Raw genomic sequence first — 4,352 nt, forward strand, 5'->3', positions numbered from 1 at the left:
CTGCATTTCAAATTTGACCCGCTTTCTACTGAATCGGCGAAAATTTGTCTTTTTCACGAGAGGTGGATCAAAACTTTTTACACCCAACTATTTGGTTAATTGTGCATTAAACATGGCCTAATATTTTATAAAATTGATTTGGTCCAATTTTGCAACAAATATATGGTAGGTCCTTCACACAAAAAACTTATTTTGGGCACTCAAAAAATGGAAAATGTATTTTTCGTCCAAAGAAAATGAAAACTTCCTTATGCAACATTGTTTGCCATTCCAAGATGCACCCTTGTGCGTATTATGATATCATTTGAACAAACTATGCCGTGAATGTGGCCATAAGATTGACCATCTGGCTTGAAGGCCATGAATCTTCATACATGATAGCACATTTCTTAGAACACATTTTTAAAAGAATTGCCGTATTATAAGTTTATTGTTTTTCCTGGTAACTTGGTCACATATAATGACACAATGCGAAGGTTGTCCATTTTTTTATTTTTTTTATTTTTTCATGCCCGTTCCAAAATGCGGTCAAAACGGCGGGCATGACCGTTCCTAGCTAGTGGTTGAATATTGGAAATTTTTTGGTGTTTCTGTGATTAAATAGATACTTATGTACCTAGAAATGATTTTTGGAAAAAATAAAGAACAAACTATAAGGCAACTGCAGTTCAAATTTGACCCACTTCTAACTGAATCGGCAGAAATTTGTCTTTTTCACGAGAGGTGGATCAAAACTTCTGACACCCAACCATTTGGTCAATTGTGCATAAAATGTGGCCTAATATTTTAGGAAAATGATTTGGTCTATTTTTCAACAAATATATGGTAGGTCCTTCACAAAAGAACTCATTTTGGGCACTCAAAAAATGGAAAATGATTTTTTTGTCAAAAGAAAATGAAAACTTCCTTAGGCAACATTGTTTGCCATTCCAAGATGCACCCCGGTGCAAAGTATGATATAATTTGAACAAATTATGCCATTCCAAAATGCACCGTTGTGCAAAAAATACAAGAGAAACAAATAGAAAAACACAATTAAATAAGCTTTGTTCTCATTGGTTGAAATGTTTGTGTCATGGATTGATGACATGGCATCCATCCGTCCATCCCATTTATCTAAAGAAAAAAAGAGAAAGAAAGAAAAATAACCCCCACCCCGGGAAGCCCAACCACCCAAACCCTATCCCCTCCCACTCCATCGTCGCCACTCCATCCTCTCCCGCTCGCGCATGCTCACTGCCACCACGTCCGCCCTGCACCCGCACTCAGGGCACAGCGGCCTTCTCCCCGCTCGCAGCCCTCCTCGCCTCATCCAAGGCCGCCTCCTCATTCTACTCCGACGATGACGGCGGGATAGTCCAGCGGGGCCCGACACGGGCCTCGTCTGTCCCGACCCCCGCCATCGCCCCGGCCAGGGCCACCTCCGCGCTGGTCCCGGCAGACGAGCGGGGCTCCCTCTTCGCCACAGAACCCGGGCCGTCCGAGTTCGCGTCCTCCTCGTCGCCATTCGCGGCGGCCAGGGGATCTCCACGGCGTCCTCGTCATCTGCAGCGGCCAGGGGATCTCCGCGGTGTCCTTGTCGTCGTCCACGGACCCCACCCCTGCCGAGCATGAGATCTCCCGAGCAGGCCCTCCCACCGGCCGTCACCGGGCCATCTCCACCGCGCCACCGTCCCTCCACCGACAGACACGTCTCTCTCTCTCTCTCTAACCGGCCGTGTTCTCTGCACCAGGTTCAGCTCCTCCGGCGGCAAGGTGCTCGGCGAGGAGAAGGACGCAGGAACTTGACCTAGAAGCAAGGTGCTCAGCTCCTCCAGCGACGACCAGGCCGATTTGTTCTCTGTTCCCCTCCCCGCCTCCCTCCACCCATCTGTTGTACATTCACATGTTCGTCAGTTTGCATCTGTACATTACAGTAATCTGCAATGTTATTTGCATGCAGTTTTGCTGGATTAGTTAGGTGATATTTTGATGCAATTTTGATGGATATTTTTTCAAATGAGATGGAACCAAAGATCAATCTCCTTTGATTTCTTAAATTCTCTACAAAAGTAATAGCAAATATAAAGCTCAAAGCTCTTCCCCACCACATTATGTGTGCATACTCCATCTAATCTAATATATAAATCTGAAATCTTGAAGCTTCATTCCTTTGGTCACCCAAGATATGTTAATGAAATGCTGTTGTCACTCCATTTCTTTGTGAATTTACCTACCTGTTCTCATGTGACTTAGTGAGCATGCGTTCAAGTTTTTCTGTATGTCTATTTAGCATGACCCAATGCTATGTGTTTTTAGCTACTTCAGCATTCAAATGAACATAACCATGAACTCGGATCCAGGGCATGTACTCTACCCAGAGCATGTACAGTCTGCCATATCTAGAAATTCCTGGATACTAGATACAACTATGCCCTTAATTAGTAAATTTCCTTCAACAACCCATGCTTATGATCTGAGAACACTCTATTTGTGTACTGATGTACATTGGATTCCCGACTTTTAATTTTGAGTGTGTGTAATGTGATGTCTGGCATTCACTTAAAGTGGCACTCCTATATTTGCTTATAATATAAATACTTGTTTATGAATACAATGCAAATATTTTGTTTATGCATACCTGAACTCCTAGCTAGCACTTGACAACCTATTCTCTGGTTTCCTATTAATTAAATGGTACATGCAATGAAGATATCTGGTTTCTTGCCTCTTTGATTTGTTTGAGTATTATCTGCACATTAGTTCTTTCGTTGAGTAGTGTGCATTTTCTGCTCATCTAGGTTTGACAACTAGTTCCTTGCTCTGCTCTGCTCCTGCTAGGTGCTTGTGGAGGAGGCCAAGGCGCTGTAAGACAAGGCCATCTTCAAGGTGCTCGATCTGGTATGATCTTTTAACCTCGGAAGGTTGAACCTCTCACTGGCGACGGCCGTCATCGGTGAGCTGCTAGTTGCCTCGGCCTCCCGCGGCATCTCCGACCACCCCTACTCTTCTGACAAGCACAGGCTGCAGCTCCTAGAGAGGTATTCACCTCCGTCCTTCCCCTTCCCCTACTGATGTTGCTCAGATTCCCCGGTCTTACTCATCTTGTCTCTTGTGTAGGGTGCACGAATGCCACTTCTTCCACCAGCGACCCTCCCCTCTGCGCCCAGCCTGTGGAACACTTCGACGCCATCTTTGGAGCCGCCAATGTCTTACTGCAGGTAGCACCCCCTATCCCTCTCCATCCTCCATTCCCCTGCAGTTCCGTTTTTTCTTGAAGTCATCCTACATACCTGCATAATTAGGCACATATGCTAAAGTGAAACTAGTGCTATATTGCATCAGATGGTTATTTCTGGATTTGGTACCAGTTTATTGTTGGCCTGGCCTGTGCTTCATACCTTGCTTTGGTTTTCAGTAGCAAGTAGTGCCTTAGTACCTTTTCTATCATCTGGTGTCCATGGATCGAAATTTTGGCTGTTATGTATTTATTGTAGTATCGAGAATGGCTCAAACCTGAAGTTCTTAGGCTGTACATATGGCTATGCTCCATTCTTTTGTGCATCTTAATTCAATGTTGGTGTTGATTTGATGCCCATGTTTAGAAACAAATTACAGTAGGCTAAATAGGTTAATCTTCTTGGTTTGTTCGCGTGCAGATGACTGATGAGCTGATCTTCTTCCACTAGTGGTAGCGGGAGGTGATGCTGGAGCAGTACATCGATCAGCAGATCATCCTGCCATTTGGGCAGGGAGATGCTGGGATAGCCCTAATGCAGTAACATCACCATGTGGCAAATCCAGTAGATTGACACAACATTGGTGCTTGGGTGATGGGACAAAGTATGTGTACTAGTGATGGTACACGATATTCGTGCTTCTCATTGATGTTATGTGTGATCAGCTAAAATTGGTGCTTCTTGTCCAATCTATGTTGATGTGCATCTATGTTGATGTGCGCTTGTGCACTTGTTGGGCCTTGAACCTTGCTGTGTAGACGAGTCGATTGATGATGTATTGTATTTCATGTGATGTGTTACTAAAATAAAATATATGAAATATTGTATTATGTTGTATTTGTTTTCTAATGGGCCTATCCTTAAATGTGCATGCTTTTGACAAAATAATGCATCAGCCCAAATAAATCAAACCAATTCAATTAAGAAAATAGGTATTGGGCTGGGCCCATGTCGGCTAGATTGGTGGATTGGGCTATGAAATTTACGATGATTGGGCCAGGCCCATGTAGGCTAGATTGGTGGACTAGGCTATGAAATTTATGATGATTCCATTTGGTCGCTAACAATGCCACGTCAGCTCAGCCACGTCAGATCCTACGTGGCTTAGGCAAATGGGTAGTGACCTTTGTGAAA

At 44.1% G+C, this 4,352-nt stretch overlaps 1 long non-coding RNA gene across 2 annotated transcripts; it reads left to right on the forward strand.

The window, feature by feature from the left end:
• The first annotated feature begins 1,153 nt into the window (after window positions 1-1,153).
• Window positions 1,154-4,055, forward strand: LOC109754251 (uncharacterized). Of its 2 annotated transcripts, none has more exons than XR_002230641.4 (4): window positions 1,154-1,887; window positions 2,821-3,020; window positions 3,100-3,200; window positions 3,639-4,055. It is a non-coding gene; the product is annotated as an uncharacterized lncRNA (long non-coding RNA). The 2 variants fall into 2 exon arrangements; XR_012182644.1 differs by having other exon boundaries at window positions 1,154-1,800.
• The last annotated feature ends 297 nt before the right edge of the window (window positions 4,056-4,352 follow it).

This window comes from Aegilops tauschii, chromosome 4 (genome assembly GCF_002575655.3).
Source record: "Aegilops tauschii subsp. strangulata cultivar AL8/78 chromosome 4, Aet v6.0, whole genome shotgun sequence".
In the NCBI taxonomy this organism is placed as follows: Eukaryota; Viridiplantae; Streptophyta; class Magnoliopsida; order Poales; family Poaceae; genus Aegilops; species Aegilops tauschii.